The sequence below is a fragment of the Mercenaria mercenaria genome, chromosome 1, assembly GCF_021730395.1.
Source record: "Mercenaria mercenaria strain notata chromosome 1, MADL_Memer_1, whole genome shotgun sequence".
NCBI lineage: Eukaryota > Metazoa > Mollusca > Bivalvia > Venerida > Veneridae > Mercenaria > Mercenaria mercenaria.
In genome coordinates, this window is record NC_069361.1 from 115248461 (window position 1) to 115269892 (window position 21432).

Genomic DNA, 21432 nt, shown 5'->3' on the forward strand with positions numbered 1-21432 from the left:
GTTAATCAATTAACGTGTTTCAATTACGTTTACCAGAAAGTTAATCAAAGAGAATGCACGAACTTGCAATAGTCATAACTAAATTGTAAACAAAATTAATTATCACAACCGAATACTAGTAAAGATAGATAGTTTTTATTTCACAAGCTATATATAAACAGCAAACAGAAAATTTTTAAAGTTTAAAATCTTTGGTTTGCAAATACACTATTATTGAATCAAACCGTGGTTTGATTCACGAGTTTTGTAACATGTTTTTGAGTGCAAAATTCTTCTTTAGTTTTCAAGAATTTTAAACCAATACAAATTATATAATACACCATTCTATTGGTACTCCGGGTTGGTAGCTGGAACATTTGGATATCGCTAATAAGCTATCTGTTTTTACTTTAACTTAATGGCTAAGCGTGTGTTATATGGGGAAATTTCTTTTATCTTAAAGTTAACATTTTAAAATCAAACTGTTACGGTTATGCAAAAAAAGAACGTTTGCAAGAATCCAACGACACATATTAAAAAGCAATTTTTAAAATATAATTTGATGTCCACATTGACAGAAATGCTTCTCCGAAATAAGCCATTTTAATTATTGAAAAGAAGTCAATATATTTAGAAAAAGTAAATAACTCCTATTACCATGCTCTGAGATCTTCAATTTGGTGTATTGTATCTGTTTTTTTTTTTTTATCAAACTTTGAAATATAGATATTAAAGAAAATCATAACAACGGACAAGATGTCTCAGTAGCTCGTTGATGATGATATTAAGATCGTTGCAAAATATACACTTTTATCAATTCATACACAAAATGCCGAAATAATTGCTCAATTAATAAAAAGTAAAACATAATCTTTCGCACTGGAAACTAGAAAATAAAGACTGAAATAGTAAATGTCGCAATATTCTTTTTGTAAGTTTTGTCACACTTCGTCATATATGTACAGACTACTCTGATAATTTGCGACGCTGTTACACTTAGCATGATAGAAGTCCATACGAGCGAAGAAGTAAATGGTATTGTTTGTTTTTAGTTCACACCGACAAAATATACCCCCGTCTATGTATTCCTTAGATATTTCTAAATCGCTTAGAAATAAAATGTTACAGATTGGCCATGTTGAAATATTGTAAAATATTTTGAGCCCTGTAGAGTTTATTACGAAGAATATAATAGAGCATGCTATGCAAGTAAAGTATAGATATGTTCTGTTCTAACATAAATACAGATTTTTCTTTATCACTCCTTATTGAATGACGTTATATCAAAGGATTGCAACTTTTATATCCTATATGTCTGTAATTGACTTTTCTTATCTGAGAGCTAATAAAAGAGCATTAGCTTTCACAATACCGATAAGACCTTTATAGCTACTGTTATAGATATTTCAAAGAACTTCTTTCGAAATAACCTCAGCAACATTGCTGCTCATATAGAATCTACGTAACAAATCTTCTTACGCAACCTCTGAAACTGCAGACTGTGCCAGTTTCAAGATGGATATATGTTTGCTAATATGCTAGAACAGTGTGATTAAAGAATATGAAACAAATGAATTTTGCCTCGAAACAAACAAGCTACAAACAACGCAGAAAGGTTGCTGATGGGACGCGACGCGAAAAGTTTTGACCCTGCAATACATAATAATTGACATACTGAAAGGTCTACAATATCGACCTAAGTTTAAAACCAAACAATATCAATAGTCCCCCACCCCTTTTATCAACTGAGTGGCGCTGCTGACACTTTTAATGATAGAAAGATTAATATCAACGGTAATGAGTATATAAAAGTAAAACCGGAATGTACTTTTTAAATGCAAAGCAGTTGTTTTCAGGTTTATATCATTGTTCCCTGACAAATAATGACAAGCATGTCATGTATTTCTTTAGAAAAAGTATATTAAGAGATTAATTCGGAAAACGAAATTTGTTTTGGAGCAATAAAGGACATTTCTATTTTTTTTTAGAACTGGATGTAGAAGTGAACTAGCATACTGGCAGTAAAACCTATGCACTAAAACTTTCTTGTCTAAACATTAAAGAATATATGACAAACATTGTATTAAATCAATTGTAAGACTAAAAGGAAATTTTCCCCAGACCCGCTACAAGTCAATAACAGGATTGTTTTAGTCCTGACTTTGAAAACAACTAAGCAGAACGTTAATATCTGACAAGCCTTGAAAAAAATCAAATAACACAAGATTTAGGTAAAATAATCATTTCACGTAACGGGTTTGCGAAGAAAGACGCTGGGGTTTAGTTTCGCTCTGAGCAAACTTTTTTAATATATAAAGTTGGACATTTTGCTCAAGTTTCAAGATGTTTTATGCAGCGTACTTAAACTACTAGATCGTATCACTATCATTGTTGGCTACTGAGAACAGGTTTGACTGTTTAATTACAACGTAACATATAATATTTGGCGGCAGATTTATCATGGTGCCGAGGTATGTTGCGCCAACACAAATACCCGCCAATTAATCACCCGCTAAACATGGCTGGTGTCAGAATGGGTATGGAAACATAAAACGTAACGGTTGAAATTGATGATTTATATAATGTTTTAATCAAATATATTTCACAGTTCGCAAATACTGACATGTCACAAACTACCTCGATGAAAATACTAAGTTAATTCTATTGAAGAGTAACAATACATTAAAAGAAGTGAGTCTAGTTTTGTCCATAAAACACATATTAAAGGCAGTTACAGTAAATCACGTAATGCATTGATGGAAGTGTAGAAATAATACATACATATTTTTCGGCGTTAGCTGTATGACATGGATTTTGACCTAGATTCTGTAGTAATCGGGACATGGAACAGGTGCGCGCTGAGAAGATAAACAATTAATAAGGTCTGAAATGACATTGAGTATCAGAAGGCATATTTTAAATGGAAGATATTTAGTAGTCTTGTTACCCAAAACAAATATGATTTATTCTTATTTTAAAGGTTTTAGTAATTTATCACCGCAAGAGATATCGGAAGTAAACTTTCCCCCCTAGGCTACCCGTTGCGTACCTCGCTTACAGATGAATGAGTGCGGCTAGTTGTAACTGTAAGGTCAGTGTACCCGATTTCGGACTGTACGCGGTTTCGCACACACGGCAAATTCATGTTCTTCATGAAAATAAAGCAGACAATTGAAGAATTCTTTGTCATTATTTCACGAAACTGAGTTATTCCATATATAACTGACACCAATGGAGCCTTGTTCTGGTAAGTACAGACAAAAACAAAAACAACACAAATGGAGGCCAGTAGGTCAGCTGAAAATTCTTAAATTTCATGAAAATAATGAGTGTGCAGCAATTTGGATTTAAAAATCACTCATATATTATGTAAGTATTTACCTATTACTTTACCCAGATAAAAAGATTTCAACATTTATTGAAGGTCTCCCAATCTGCAGATGTTTGATATTTTACTTTAAGTTTTTTTTAACTGAGAACTTAATCAAGTAATTAGAGCGATGGGGGTCACTAGTGATTTAAAATCTAGAGTTTTATTTTCATTTCAGGTATTCAACTGCTTTAGCTCTTTCCAGTCCAACTAATTGTATGCTGGTCGACATACCGGTATTGTGCTAGTGGGTTACTTATGGGGAAAATCAGCCCAGGACGTCAAACATTTTGACCTTCTACCACTGAAAGGATATCTATTGATCATTTAAATTTGCTGCTTAGTTGAAATATTTGCAAATGAATAATGCGTTCGTATATGCATATCCAAGTCGTCTCTGTCTGCACATCCTGTTTAATTCTGATTTTTTCATGCGCAAAACGTTATTACCTCTACGCCGTTTGTCTTTTCTAAAGACAATTCTTGTTATAAATCAAGTATTTGTCGCTTTTGTTCAGCACATTATTTATAAATGAAGTTTTTAATAAAATATTTCGATTTCATTTTTGCAGGTGTTTGCTTGGCCAAGTAAAGATTTTGTAGAAATTCGAATATACGCCAAGTACAGTAGCGGCAATACATCCATTTTGAAAATAACGCCAATTTTTTGAGCCGCCAAAACTTAGAGTAATACGATAGCAGATTAAAGACAATTGCAAGAAGTTTTTTTTAGTTCATTACCGCATAGGGCAAAGGATTTTCAATAATCCATTGATTAACGCTTTTTTTAAGCGTTGAAAAAATAAAATATATGTAAAGATTATGATTGCTAAGTGTTTATACCTTTTGATTAATTATAGTAAAGTCTTATTAAAAACAATTTATTAACTTTTATTAAGTTTAGATCAGAGAGGATAATTTTACGATGTCAATCAAATTTATACCGAAATATTGGTGAGGGTTTTGCAAAACGCCAATAATACCGCTAAACATGTGTAGAATGGGTTAGAAATAAAACGTAAAGGTTAAATTGGATTATAATTTTATAAATTTCATTCAAATACATGTCAAAATACTCGATAATAATTAACAATAAAACAATAATACTAAAGGTGAGTTGTTTTGTCATAAACATAAAGCAGGTTAAACTAATAAGGAATTAAAATAATACAACATATTTTGCGTTGCTGTAATGATTATGACTAAGATTCTGTAGTAACGGACATGGAAAAGTGCGCTGAGAAATAAAATTAAAGGTCTAATAGAGTATCAGAAGGATTTAATGAAGTATTAGTGTCTTTACCCAAAACAAATTTTTCATTTTTAAGGTTTTGAACTATCGAAAATTCCCCGACTACACTGCCGAGAACGCTTAGTGTATGATAGTAAGAAGCAATTTCGGATTGTAGCGGTTGTCACAACGAAATTATTTTCTTAAAATAGAAATAAGAATTTCGAATATTTCACCTAGTACATTATCACAATGACTGTGGACTAGATAAAAAAACATACCATGAGGCTAGCGCTGAAAATCTAAATATTCTAAAATGAGGTTAAATTTGTTTAATTATATATATATAGAACTGGCTTTAAATTAACTTATAAGCATCAACTGGTGTATTTTCTTAATTTTTTAAGACATTGTAATACTTGATGAACTATTTATTTCTAAAGGATTCATGTTTATCCCATATTTGAAATATCGTTTTTATGGTTACTTTGACTGGGTACGATTTAAGTTTTCTATGTATTATCTATTTCAATAATTGTTTGTAGAACCGTTTTATGTTTATGATATCCAGTATTTTCTTTACGAAGTATATTTCATATTTGTTTATAAAATTCAATGAAACGTTTGTCCATGTCGTCATATTATAGATTTTTATATTTATTCTTCGTTGTCGTAATAAATCATAACAATTGTGCATACATTTTAAATAATTTTTTAAATTGATTTAGTGTTGCAATAAAGATTTTTTAATTATATACCATATATAGAATCATTTTAAATAACATTTACGATTGATAATAATAATAAATAATTTTTCTAAGTAAAACAATTAATACTAAATTGATAGTAAATAATTAATTAAAATATTATTTGTACAATTAGATTGCAATGACTTAAATGAAATAAATGTGGTGACAACAAATACTTATCATAAAATTGGGAGGAAATAAGTGTATGAATAATAATAATATATTCAGTTTCGCAACATCGCAACCCCTAAATCATAATATGAAATAATTAAGAAGTATTTTAAAAATATCAAAGAAATATGAATCAATACTTTGAATGTATAGAAAAATACTTAGCTGTGTTGTTTTGCTAAAATTGATGGAAGACAATGCTGTGAGTAAAATAAATCATTTTACAGCTTGAATGGATTTAGATCTTGTTAGCAAAAGTTGTTAAAGTAAAATAATACCAAAGAATACGAAAATTCTTACTTTCAAAATGATCTTAGTTATAATATAATAATGATGGCAGCATTTGGATTTAAATCACATAATTGAATATCCTATTACTTTCATAAAGTTTAAACATTTATTGAAGTTCCCAATCTGCAGATGTTGATATTTACTTAAGTTTTTTTAAGAGACTTAATCATAATTAGAGCGTGGGGCCAGTGATTAAATCTGGTTTTCTTCAGGTATATGTTAGCTCTCCAGTCAAATGTATGTGGTCGACTCGTTTGTGCTGTGTACGGGAAATCCAGAGTAAACATTTGACTTCCAGAAGGTTTATTGACATTTATTTTGCTTATTAAAATGCATAATAATGCTTATGAATCCAAGTCGTTCTGTCACTCGTTTATTGATTTTTGCGCAACGTATCTCTAGCGTGTCTTTTTAAAGACATCTGTTATATCAGTTTGTCGCTTTTTACACTATTAATGAGTTTTTAATAAAATTCGATTCATTTTCAGGGTGGCCAAGTAAGATTTGTAAATCGAATTCAATACGTAGCGAAACATCCTTGAAAATACGATTTTGGCCAATGAGTATACGATAGCAGATAAGACATGCAAGTTTTTTGTTCCTTTCGCTTGTGCAAGGAATTTCATAAAATAATATAAGCTTTCATTTAAGACGTTTGGAGAGTAATAATTTATGTTGTGGTACTGAATGCAGAAGTGTTAGCTTAAGTTGACCTTAAACTTGAATAGTATAGTCTGATGAAAACATATTTCTTAACAAGTTTATAAAATCAGGGAGCACAATTAGTGTGCAACAAGTTGCAGTAATCGAGAAGTTAGTGCCTATGTGCACACAACAATTATACTAATGTGTGTCAATGTTGAAACATAACTGAATGAGAATATGTTTATCATATTACAGTTGCAATAGAATTCAAAACCTCAGAATCTAAGTAAATAGGTAAATACTTAAATGAGCATTGAAAATAGCTTTAGTGTAATGAATATCAATTTTTCGTGCTAACAGGATTTTCAACTTATATCGGGATAAGCCGCTAGAAACATATGTTGATACATGTTCAGGCATATTAAGAAATATTTGAGTTGTACAAATATTTTTATTAGTATTATAAAATTGAGTAATTAGAGTTCACCTTCATATGCTTAACTAGTTACATTGCGTACGCTCGCAACCCATCGCAGAATAAGATTACTTTATCACAACTGTTTCTACTCACATGAGCCTTGTTGAACGACAAACAAAAACAAATACAAGCAGCAATCTTAATTAATGATGGCATGATAATCACTATATATTATGTAGTATTTACTATTACTTTACCCAATAAAAAGATTTCAACATTTTGAAGGTCTCCAATCTGCAGATGTTTGATATTTTCTTTAAGTTTTTTTTATGAGAACTTAATCAAGTAATTAGAGCGATGGGGGTCACTAGTGATTTAAAATCTAGAGTTTTATTTTCATTTCAGGTATCAATGCTTTAGCTCTTCATCAACTAATTGTATGCTGGTCGAATACGGATTGTGCTAGTGGGTACTTATGGGAAATCAGCCAGGACGTCAAACATTTTGACCTTTCCACTGAAAGGATATCTATTGATCATTTAATTGCTGCTTAGTTGAATATTGCAATGATAATGCGTTCGTATATGCAATCAAGTCGTCTCTGTTGCACATCTGTTTAATCTGATTTTTCATGCGCAACGTATTACCTCTACGCCGTTTGCTTTCTAAGACAATTCTTGTTATAAATCAAGTATTTGTCGCTTTTGTTCAGACATTTTATAAATGAAGTTTTTAATAAAATATTTCGATTTATTTTGCAGTGTTTGTGGCAAGTAAAGATTTGTAGAAATTCGAATTACGCCAGTACAGTAGCGGCATAACCATTTGAAATAACGCATTTTTGAGCGCAAACTTAGAGTAATACGATAGCAGATTAAAGACAATTGCAGAAGTTTTTTTTAGTTCCCTATTACGCTATAGTGGCAAAGGAATTTCATATAAATCAAACATGATTAACGCTTTCATTTTAAGACGTTTGGAGATGTAAAATAAAATTATATTGTTGTGGTACCTGAATGCATGAGTGATTAGCTTAAGTTGACTTTAAAACACCTTTTGAATTGATGTATAATGTCTGACTATGAAAAACTCATATTACAGTTTACATACAATGTTTATTAAATCAGGAGGGCATCACATTTTACGGTGTGTCAATCAAAGTTTGACAGTAATCGAGAAAGTTATATGTGTCAGGTATGTTCCAACACAATACGCATTTAATCACCTAAATGGGTGTCAGAATGGGTTGAACAAAAACTAACTTGAAATATATAATAATTTAATAAAATAATTCACATTCAAAAATAGAATGAAAACCTCATATACTAAGTTAATTCTATTGAAGATAACATAAATAAAGAATATCTATTTGTCATAAACACATTTAAAGCATAACAGTAATCGTTATGCATTGATGGGGGAAAAAAACTCTATTTCGCTAGCTGTAACAGGATTTTGACCTATATTTGAGTATTTGGAAAAACATGGGCAAAGATAAACAATAATAAGGTCTGAAATACATTGAGTATCAGAACATATAAATAATTTTTAGTGTCTTTACCAACAAAATGTTTATTTTAAGGTATATTAAATAACGTAGAATATCGGAAGTAAATCTAGTAGCAGTTGCGTACTCGTTAAAGATGATTCCTGTTTAATGTAGGTCAGTTTCATTGGATTAGCTTTGCACCAAAAATTCAGTTTTATGAAATAAGACTTGAAGAATTTTCATATTTAGAATTTATTCATATTACACACAATGCCTGTTGGTATAAGACAAAAAACACCAAATGAGGCGTAGTCACTAAAATTTATTTCATGAAATAATGGTGGCACAATTGGTTTAAATCACATAATTTGTTATCCATATTATCTGCAGATGTTTGATATTTTACTTTAAGTTTTTTTTTAACTGAGAACTTAATCAAGTAATTAGAGTGATGGGGGTCACTAGTGATTTAAAATCTAGAGTTTTATTTTCATTTCAGGTATTCAACTGCTTTAGCTCTTTCCAGTCCAACTAATTGTATGCTGGTCGACATACCGGTATTGTGCTAGTGGGTTACTTATGGGGAAAATCAGCCCAGGACGTCAAACATTTTGACCTTCTACCACTGAAAGGATATCTATTGATCATTTAAATTTGCTGCTTAGTTGAAATATTTGCAAATGAATAATGCGTTCGTATATGCATATCCAAGTCGTCTCTGTCTGCACATCCTGTTTAATTCTGATTTTTTCATGCGCAAAACGTTATTACCTCTACGCCGTTTGTCTTTTCTAAAGACAATTCTTGTTATAAATCAAGTATTTGTCGCTTTTGTTCAGCACATTATTTATAAATGAAGTTTTTAATAAAATATTTCGATTTCATTTTTGCAGGTGTTTGCTTGGCCAAGTAAAGATTTTGTAGAAATTCGAATATACGCCAAGTACAGTAGCGGCAATACATCCATTTTGAAAATAACGCCAATTTTTTGAGCCGCCAAAACTTAGAGTAATACGATAGCAGATTAAAGACAATTGCAAGAAGTTTTTTTTAGTTCCCTATTACCGCTATAGTGGCAAAGGAATTTTCATATAAACTCAAACATTGATTAACGCTTTCATTTTAAGACGTTTGGAGAATGTAAAATAAAATTATATTGTTGTGGTACCTGAATGCATGAAGTGATTAGCTTAAGTTGACCTTTAAAACACCTTTTGAATTGATGTATAAATGTCTGACTATGAAAAACTCATATCTTACAGTTTACATACAACTGTTTATTAAAATCATGGGAGGGCATCACATTTTACGAGTGTGTCAATCAAAGTTTGACAGTAATCGAGAAAGTTATATGTGCTCATATGTTGTGTACATGTGTTTTCACAAGCTAAGGTGTTTGTATCTTTATATGTCTACGTGTTCATTTCTGTTTCTGCAATACATGCCATCTTGAAAATAGAGAGATGAGTCTTATGCACATGGCATGTTAAAGACACCTGTTGCAAATAACTTACACTTCAAGTCAACAAAAACGTCAATATGAACTGATTTTGCTCTATATGTAAAAGTAAGGTTAACTACTCGATCTTCAAAATATCTACTGAGACAATATGGGACAAAATAAACACTCTATTTTTATTGTAGCTTGAAGTTAATGCCACTTTATCATGAGATTTGATTATCTGATAGGCAATACAGAGAAATTATACAAAACCCCTTTATTTCGCATGGAAGTCGATATAAATCACATTTGCTTTTAGAAACAAAGCAATAATCCAGTTGAATCTTACAGTTTTTGTTCCATTTCGTTAATTGGTGAGGACATGAATAAAAACTGTGCTATTTAAACGTACAAATGCTGGTATACAACAGAAGATTTGTGGAAAGTCAAATTCATATATTATATATAGAGGATATTTGTGATAAAAATATATTTCATTGAGTGAACAAAAGATAATATATCAAGGAGTATCCATACATGCTATGCTTTTCAATGACTTTAACAAAGGTTTACACATTTGCCAGTCCAACGTCATGCGCAACACCATGCATGAAAGAAAAAGTAAAAGATTTTTATGGAGGTGTGTTCATTTTATTTTCATGCATTACAAAACCTGCTTTTATTGTAATATCAAGCGTACATACTCTAAATAAACGCCTTAGTAATATCATTGCGAAAGTAAAATCTGACGGAATGATTGGCATGTTCGATGCAAGAAAAATACTCAAAGTTTAACAAGCACATTGCGACATTTCTTCAAAATGTTTATTATGTATTAGGCAAATAAGCATGATTATAGCTATATATTGTGACATTTAAGTCTTTTAGACTTTACCATAAAATTTACGACCGCTTTTAATAGGATGACATGATTTCAAAGTACTGTGATAGAAATCTCTTCATAAAAGTTTAGACATATTATTAAGTATTGATCCACACTGCACTGCCTGTATGGTTATATATTAGTGTATTCCTATAAAATCTATCCTTATTGCAAACTGAGCGCAGTTAAGTCATTATACATCACATATAAAATAGTATGATCGTTTCAGGACTGTTCAGTAATAAGTGCCGCTGTGCGAAAACTAACGTTAGGGTTTGTGACATCAATGCACATCCATACTGTTCGTTTATCCCAACATCCATATTATTAGTTTGTTAATTTCAGCACTTGTATGCAAATGATCTGGATCCATACTGGCCGCGAAGCCGTAACATTGGTTTAGCCACAGCGGCACTCAGTTTATTTACTAGTATATATTATCAGGTTGTAGATGTTCAGTCTTTATAGAGTCCTCATTCTTTAGAATTATGTAATTCATTTTCAGTTGCATTGAGATAAATTTGTGTAAGTAATGGTTGTATAATTCATGTTGGACTACCTCAATAAAGTGTTTGATTAGAAAACTTAAAACATATCTATTCTGACAGGTTAAACAAGTGCTTTTTCATTGATACGTCGCGTATGTTACATGTATGACCGGTTTATTTATCCTCTGTCCTGCTACAGTGCTTCTTCTATAAAACTTTAACAACAATTATGCTCAGTATAATCATCGTTTTGTATATGTTGCGATAATGAAATAACAGCCGAAGGTATGTTATGAATGTTGTTATTACCGCATGTGTGAATGTAAAAGTTATAATCTTGTTTTCAAAATACTTATGCCAGAACAGTTTTAAAGACACAAAAACAAAATTTTAATGTAAATTTACAAGCAAAATAATGTTATGAGTGTTGACCGTTGTCTGTCACCTAACACTTTGTCACATCCTTATTTGATGACAACGCTACTTTTGTCTCTGTTTCTCTGAAATAATCCTAATAAAGTGCAACAATATCAATGTAATTGTCTTGCAGACTTCCCTCCAAATGACAGAAGTAACAATAATTATGTACACATTCTGACACCAGTGACGTGATGAAATCTAATTTGTTAAGAGAAAAGGAAACACCACGGCAAAGACCTTTGAGTGTAGGATATTTTTAGATGTGTAAATATTAAATAGTGTACCTCTGTAGAGCAGATGAAGAGGATCCTGTTCGCTTTATCCTAAAACGCGTACTCATCTAAAATTTAAATCGCGGTGCTAAGTGACTGGTAAATATCTTACAGTATACTTATTTTATATCCGTTTTAGACGGGCCTTCTAAAGATGTTTCCAAGATATGTTGCCATTTTTCGTTGTATTTTGAATTTGTCATTGTCTGAAAACTAATTCATGTCTTCTTCTTTTGACAAATGAAGCAGACGTGTCTTCAGAATAGTTTTGAATTACATGGAAGACTTAAATATGAATAAATGGCATCAAAACCACACATTTTACAACGGACCAAGGTGTGTTAGTGATGTTAGCTTTATAGACTAAAGTAGGAAAATCTTCGAGAGTGTGTAATTTCTGTAGACAACTTCAACCTGCCATCTGCAGACTGCACGACAATTGTAGCACAGATAAATGGCAATTCCACTCTAATCAAATGAAGTATTAAATATTAAAATATGTAAGAAGATCCTTTGGAAGCATTGAATGCAACCAAGCAAAATAATAGCAGACTCGGCTTGATTGAGTCTGTTGATGAGAGGTAATGGAAGGTGCAACATCTCTCACGCTCCCTAGCACCGGCTTAATCGGAACACTATTACACATGTTTTGAATGGACTCCATGATCCCAAAGGACCAGAAAATATAACGCCACACGGCACTTAAGATTGCTGTTGTGATAGTTCATAAAATCGGCAAGAAGATCCCATGGAAGCATAGAATGCAATCAATTAAGATAATAGCAGACTCGAGTTATATCTGGTAGAAAAATATCAATAATTCAAAGAGATATTAATATTCTATACCTCATTTGTAAAAATCACGTTGTCCAAAATAATTACTGGAACCATTATGGTTTCTCTCTTATTATGATGGTGTTTTGCTTGTTTAACCATTTAACATAAAAAAGATGTGTTCCCCATTTAATAGTTTTAACACCTCAGTAGTTTTCTGTCAGTGTTCATTCTAAGGTGGTATTCCACTGTCCTATTATTTTTTTGTTTCGGTTTCTCCTTTTCGCGAGAGTAGTTTATGTAATTTTCTTTACTTACACAGTTCTTATTAGGAAGTAACAGTTCACTAAAACGCCGGAATTAACTGTAATGTCAAAGTTTAGTGTAAAGATAGGTAGACTATTTCATAATGATAAAAATTTGTTAATTTTGACATACAATGAATGGAATTTTACTACTTTCATTTCCTCGGTAGAAATAATATCAATGCTCCTACAGCTAACATTTATGCTGCTGTTACCAAGGGCTGTAATAGTAATAATTATACTGTTGTTTTTTTTTTGCTAACAGTTTTACTGTTACTTAAAGCAGAAGAAGCGATAACACTGCTGCTGTTTTTTTCCAACACTAATACAGTGTACTTTATCGCTAACTTGACAACAGTGAATGTTACAAGGTATTTCTTTTACTAGGTCTCCCTTTGGTACTTCCGTCCGTTCACAGTTTCTTGTGAACACGACAAATAACATTTTGTAATTGATTTTAAGCAAACTTGCACACAACTTGTATTGGCATAATATCTCAGTTCCTTTTGAAAACTGGCTAGATCCCATCATGAGTTCCAGAGTTATAAAAATTTGCTATTTAGGCTTTTGCAGCCATATAGAGACTTCGGTTATCCTTTGATTTATTACAAACTTGCAAAATATCTTTATCAACAATTGATCTTATATTCCATGATGAATCAGTCAGATCAAATCATAGGTTCCGGAGTTATGTCCCCTGACTGACCCTTAAAAGAGCCAAAATGTGTTATTTTTTACCTTGTGAATACGATAGAGGTGACATTTTACACTCGATTTTAAGCACACAACTTAAGTCACAATAAAATATGGGTTCCTTTTGAAAACCGGCTAGATACCATCATGGGTTCTAGAGTTTATGAAATTTTCTATTTTGGCCATTTCAGCCTTATAGAAGTTCCATGTTCACCGCCGTTTGAATACATCTCCGGATGTCTCTAAATTGCTTTTTGTACTTTTAGCATGTGAAAATGTTGAGTTCTGCTCAACCCGGGGCTAGAGGGCGTGGACGGTAGCATGCATTTCTACTACCGTCCATGAACAGGCTCAATCAAACCGAGCCTGCAACATTTGTCGTGTTTTTGTCGTGTTGGGCGACCTGTGAAGTTTCCACTTTTCTTTATTTTATAGATGTTTCATTTACGCTTTGATTTAATACAAACTTGCAAAGAATATTTATCTTGGTGATCTTTATGCCAAGTTCGAAACTGGGTCATCTGGGGTCAAAAACTAAGCCACCCGGTCAAATCAAAGGAAAAGCTTGTTAACACTCTTGAGGCCACATTTATAACCCTATCTTTATGAAACTTGGTCGGAATGTTTATCCAGATTATTCCAATGCCAAGTTGAACAAGTGAGCGATATAGGGTCATCATGACCCTCTTGTTAAGTAGTACTAATAAAAAAGTATGATGTATAGTGATATTTCAACACTTTCAATTTTGCCAATGCGTTTCATGGCATCGGCATGTTGTATTCAATTCCTAAATTGTATAGACGTTGTATACTACTATGAAATTCTTTGGCACCTTTGCGAAATCGTTATTAGATCTTTAACAGTTCATTTGAAAGCATGGCTGTAAAGTCTCTCTTTGTTTTAAATAATTTCTGTAGACAGCATAACATGCCATCTGCAGACTTCACGACAACTGTAGTATAGATAAATGCCAATTCCAGTCTAATGAAATGAAGTATTAAAGTTATATCTGGTAGATAAATATCAATACTTCAAAGAGGTATTAATATTCTATACCTCATTTGTAAAATTCACGTTGTCTAAAATAATTACAGAAACCATTAGTCGAACGTCGTCAGTTAAATGTTTATTCTTTTTAGCATAACGAAATCATATTATACCCGCTGAGAATATATGGCGTATTTTCCAATAGATTCACTTGTAATGAAACGGAAGATATTGAAAATGAAATGGCATCTTCTGATCTTATATCATTCATGTGGAATTCTGAATGGACGAGAGGTGATACTTATTTACTAGTACATTGTACATTGATAAAATAAACTAATATTACTTTTGGCAAACAATGAACTGCATTCAATTTCTATATAATATAATTAATATAATAATTACAGAAAGATTTCAACACGTTTTATTTATGCATGTTTTCGACTCTGAATGATTTTTGTAAAAGAAAATTAATTTATAAAAATATCCGTATAAGGATTTTATAATGTTAACTGTTATGATGGTGTTTTGTTTGTTTAACCATTTAACATAAAAAAGATGTGTTCCCCATTAAATAGTTTTAACACCTCAGTAGTTTTCTGTCAGTGTTCATTCTAAGGTGGTATTCCACTGTTCTATTATTTTTTTGTTTTGGTTTCTCCTTTTCGCGAGAGCAGTTTATGTAATTTTCTTTACTTACACAGTTCTTATTAGGAAGTAACAGTTCACTAAAACGCCGGAATTAACTGTAATGTCAAAGTTTAGTGTAAAGGTAGACTATTTCATGATGATAAAAATTTGTTAATTTTGACATACAATGAATGGAAATTATACTATTTTGTTTAGATTACATTTTGTGGATTGACACATCCATGGTAATATGTCCCTTCAAAATTGATGATATCATGGTATAAAAGCTTATGTTACTGTTCGAAGCAGTAGCTGTAATACTGCTGTTCATTTCCTCGGTAGAAATGATAGTATTGCAGTTACAGCTAACATTTATGCTGCTGTTAAGAAGGGCTGTAATAGTAATAATTATACAGTACTGCTTATTTTTTTACAAAATGTACTTTACCGTTAATTTGACATTAGTGAATGTTACAAGGTGTTTCTTTTACCAAGGTCTCCCTTTGATACTTCATCATACCTTGTTTAACATACAAATCATACGTATGAATTGTTCAGCTTATTTCAGAGACAATTATTTGAGACTTCAAACCATCCGTCTACGATATTCTTATAGAAAAACATTAAATGTATTTTTAGCTCACCTGTCACGTAGTGAAAAGGTGAGCTTTTGTGATCGCCCTTAGTCCGTCGTCAGTCCGTTCACAATTTCTTGTGAACACGATAAATAACATTTTGTAATTGATTTTAATCAAACTTGCACACAACTTGTATTGGCATAATATCTCAGTTCCTTTCGAAGACTGGCCAGATTCCATCATGGGTTCCAGAATTATGGCCCCTTAAAGGGCCAACATTTGATATATTGTCTTGAGAACACGATAGAGACCATATTTTGCAACTGATTTAGTGTACACAACTTGTATTGGCATAATATCTCGGTTCCATTCGAAAACTGACCAGATCCCATCATGGGTTCCAGAGTTATGGCCCTTTAAAAGGCCAAAATTTGCTATTTTGTTTTTGCAGCCATATAGAGACTTCATTTATACTTTGATTTGATACAAACTTGCAAAATATCTTTATCAACAATTGATCTTGGATTTCATCCGCCAGATCCAGTCATAGGTTCCGGAGTAACGGTCCCTGGATGACCCCTAAAAGAGCCAAAATTTGTATTTTTTACCTTGTGAACACAAATGAAGTGACATTTTACATTCGATTTTAACCACACAACTTAAGCCACAATAAAATCTTTGTTCCTTTTAAAACCGGCTCGATTCCATCATGAGTTCTAGAGTCTATGAAATGTTCTTTTTTGGCAATTTCAGCCTTCTAGATATTACATTTACGCTTTGATTTAATACAAAATTGCACAGAATATTTATCTTGATGACCTTTATGCCAAGTTCGAAACTGGGTCATCTGGGGTCAAAAACTAGGTCATCTAGGGTCAAAAACTAGGTCAACCGGTCAGATCAAAAGAAAAGCTTGTTAACACTCTTGATGCCGCATTTATAATCCAATCTTTATAAACTTGGTCGGAATGTTTATCTCGATGATTCCAATGCCAAGTTGAACAAGTGAGCGATATAGGGTCATCATGACCCTCTTGTTAAGTAGTACTAATAAAAAAGTATGATGTTAAGTGATATTTCAATATAAATACTTTCAATGTTGTCGATGCACTTGATGGCATCGACATGGTTTACTCAATTCCTAAATTATATAGACGTTGTATCATACCATGAAAATCCTGAGCACCTTTGCGAAAGCTAAAACAAGCATCGTTTTATTTTTTTCTTTTATTAGGTCTTTAACAGTTCATTTGAAAGCATGGCTGTAAAGCCTATAATTGCTTTAAATAACTACTTAACATTTTGGTAAAACAGTAATAGCATACATTTTCCCGCAAAATGTTCAATATATCGTTGTTTTGTTCCATTTGTACATATTTCTAACAGAGGCCACATATTTTTACCAGAATCTATATATTGCTAGCGCATATTCCTAGCAGAAGCCAAATATTCATTGCAAATGCCACATATTCCTAACAGAATCTATATATTCAAAACGGAAGCTACATATTTCTAACAGAAGCAACATGTTTCTATCTGAGGTCACTTATTCCTAATAGAAACAACTCATTCTTTACAGATCTAGTCTAATTAAGAAGATAAGTATAAGCCATTTTCATCAATTTGATTTACCTTCGTTTCTAGTATTGTGTAGATGTAACAATTAATGTTTAAACATTAATGCGTTTCACGTCTGTCACCAGAATTTTATTCTATAGATCACAGTCTGGTTTGTCACGTCACAACACATTCTACCAACTCATCTGCCTAACAATGAATGATTGTGTTCTAAGCTTCTAAAGACATTCTTATAGATTTGAAAGATATGAGATAAAAATGGTTTGTTTTCCACAGCATTATGTAAAACCAAAATTATCTTTTTTTACATTAAATTCGATATATATGCATCATGTCTTTGACACAAAAACTGTTTAGCGTTGATTTTACTATGAAAATACGTATGAAATAGTAACTCGCGTTTTCACATAACTAATGGTGAAACATATCTACTGTTTTATCACTGGTACGGAGCTACAAAATCTGGTTAAATATATTGAGAAATCATGACATCAATAAAAAAATTATTTCTTTACAACAATCTTAAACGAAAGTAATGCATTTCACTCGTGAACACCAGCCCTTTCGCTCGTGGTTAAGTCTCTCATGAAAATATTGCAGCTCATGTTCACTCAGTGAAAAATGAAACAACATTACACTGAAACAAACACTATGTATTTGTTTGTAAGAAGACAGTTCATAAGCATTAGATATTTAACATAAAATATTTTGAAACAGTTTGTCTTTGTTATAAAAATTGTGTATATACATAACATTGGTTTATGTGGTGATTACGACATCTGTCAGTGTAGTGGTAATTATTTTCATGCTAAACCTTTATGTAGACCTGCTTTTATGTCTTAATACAATTTATCTTAAGAAAGACTGACCATAAGGAAATAATGTTGCGTGCTCTTGGATACTTTCCTGTGCATATTAATTATACTTGGTCCTTGGAATCTACGTAATTACTAGTTTATTCCCATCATAAAAATGATACTGTCTTCATTTAGAATCTTTCTCACGCTAATGTAATTATTGTGTCGTAAATTTTACTTAAAAGAAACCTATCTTTAGACCAACCATAAAAGCATTAGCCTAAAATACATGTTTTATATAGATGATTTTCTATTTCTTGGCATACCAAAACACTGTATCAATCCTCATCTTAAAACAAGATTCAAAATACCGTTATAATGATGTTCAAAACTGTGTTTATGGTGATATTCATAATGTTGATCATGATGCTGCATGACGCTGTTTCTAGATGATGTTCCTGGCTATGTTAATGATGCTGCTCCTGATGGTGTTCCTGGCTATGTTAATGATGTTGTTCATGATGGTGTGTTCCTGATGGTGTTCCTGGCTATGTTAATGATGTTGTTCATGATGATGTCGATGACTATGTTAATGATGCTGCTCCTGATGGTGTTCCTGGCTATGTTTTGATGTTGTACATGATGGTGTCTATGACGCTGCTCCTGATGATGTTCCTGGCTATGTTAATGATGTTGTACATGATGGTGTCCATGACGCTGCTGCTGATGATGTTCTGGCTATGTTAATGATGTTGTCATGATGGTGTGACTATGTTGACGCTGCACCTGATGTGTTTCTGGCTATGTTAATGATGTTGTTGGATGATGTCATCTATGACGATGCTGCCTGATGATGTTCCTGGCTATGTAATGATGTTGTCATGATGATGTGTGACATAATGATGCTGCTCCTGATGTGTTTCTGGCTATGTAATGATGTTGTAATGATGTGTGCCATGATGATGCTGCTCCTGATGGTGTTCCTGGCTATGTTAATGATGTTGTTCATGATGATGTCGATGACTATGTTAATGATGCTGCTCCTGATGGTGTTCCTGGCTATGTTAATGATGTTGTTCATGATGATGTCGATGACTATGTTAATGATGCTGCTCCTGATGGTGTTCCTGGCTATGTTAATGATGTTGTTCATGATGGTATCCATGACGTTGCTCCTGATGATGTTCCTGGCTATGTTAATGATGTTGTACATGATGGTGTCTATGACGCTGCTCCTGATGATGTTCCTGGCTATGTTAATGATGTTGTTCATGATGGTCATACCATGACGCTGCTCATGATGGTGTTCCTGGCTATGTAATGATGTTGTTACATGATGGTGTCCATGACGACTGCTCCTGATGTGTTCCTGGCTATGTAATGATGTTGTGTGAGTCATGTATGGTTAATGACGCTGCTCCTGATGATGTTCCTGGCTATGTTAATGATGTTGTATATGATGTGTACCATATGACGCTGCTCCTGATGGTGTTCCTGGCTATGTTAATGATGGTGTACATGATGTGATGTTGTTCATGATGCTGCTCCTGATGATGTTCCTGGCTATGTTAATGATGTTGTTCATGATGGTGTCCATGACGCTGCTCCTGATGATGTTCCTGGCTATGTTAATGATGGTGTACATGATGGTGTCCATGACGCTGCTCCTGATGATGTTCCTGGCTATGTTAATGATGGTGTACATGATGGTGTCCATGACGCTGCTCCTGATGATGTTCCTGGCTATGTTAATGATGTTGTACATGATGGGTTTCCATGACGCTGCACCTGATGATGTTCCTGGCTATGTTAATGATGGTTGTACATGATGGTGTCATGACGCTGCTCCTGATGATGTTCCTGGCTATGTTATGATGTTGTACATGATGGTATCCATGACGCTGCTCCTGATGATGTTCCTGGCTATGTTAATGATGTGTCATGATGGTGTCAGACTATGTATGCGCTGCTCCTGATGTGTTCCTGGCTATGTTAATGATGGTGTACATGATGGTGTCCATGACGCTGCTCCTGATGATGTTCCTGGCTATGTTAATGATGTGTCATGATGATCGATGTACCATGATGCTGCTCCTGATGATGTTCCTGGCTATGTTTATGATGGTGTACATGATGGTGTCCATGACGCTGCTCCTGATGATGTTCCTGGCTATGTTAATGATGTTGTTCATGATGGTGATCATATGACGCTGCTCCTGATGATGTTCCTGGCTATGTTATGATGTTGTACATGATGGTATCCATGACGCTGCTCCTGATGATGTTCTGGCTTGTTAATGATGGTGTACATATGATGTGATATCATGATGCTGCTCCTGATGTGTTCCTGGCTATGTTAATGATGTTGTTCATGATGGTGTCCTATGAGCTGCTCCTGATGATGTTCCTGGCTATGTTAATGATGTTGTCAGATGATGGTGATATGTCATGATGCTGCTCCTGATGGTTCCTGGCTATGTTAATATGTTGTACATGATGGTGACCATGACGCTGCTGCCTGATGATGTTCCTGGCTATATTAATGATGTTGTACATATGATGGTGTATGAGCTGCTCCTGATGATGTTCCTGGCTATGTTTTGATGTTGTACATGATGGTTCCATGACGCTGCTCCTGATGATGTTCCTGGCTATGTTAATGATGTTGTACATGATGGAGTATCAAAGATGCTGCTCCTGATGAGTGTTCCTGGCTATGTTAATGTGTGTGGTCACATGATGGTGTCCATGACGCTGCTCCTGATGATGTTCCTGGCTATGTTAATGATGGTGTCATGATGGTGTCCATGACGCTGCTCCTGATGATGTTCCTGGCTATGTTAATGATGGTGTACATGATGGTTCCATGACGCTGCTCCTGATGATGTTCCTGGCTATGTTAATGATGGTTGTACATGATGGTGTCCATGACGCTGCTCCTGATGATGTTCCTGGCTATGTTAATGATGTTGTACATGATGGTGTCCATGACGCTGCTCCTGATGATGTTCCTGGCTATGTTAATGATGGTGTACATGATGGTGTCCATGACGCTGCTCCTGATGATGTTCCTGGCTATGTTAATGATGTTGTACATGATGGTGTCCATGACGCTGCTCCTGATGATGTTCCTGGCTATGTTAATGATGGTGTACATGATGGTGTCCATGACGCTGCTCCTGATGATGTTCCTGGCTATGTTAATGATGTTGTTCATGATGGTGTCCATGACGCTGCTCCTG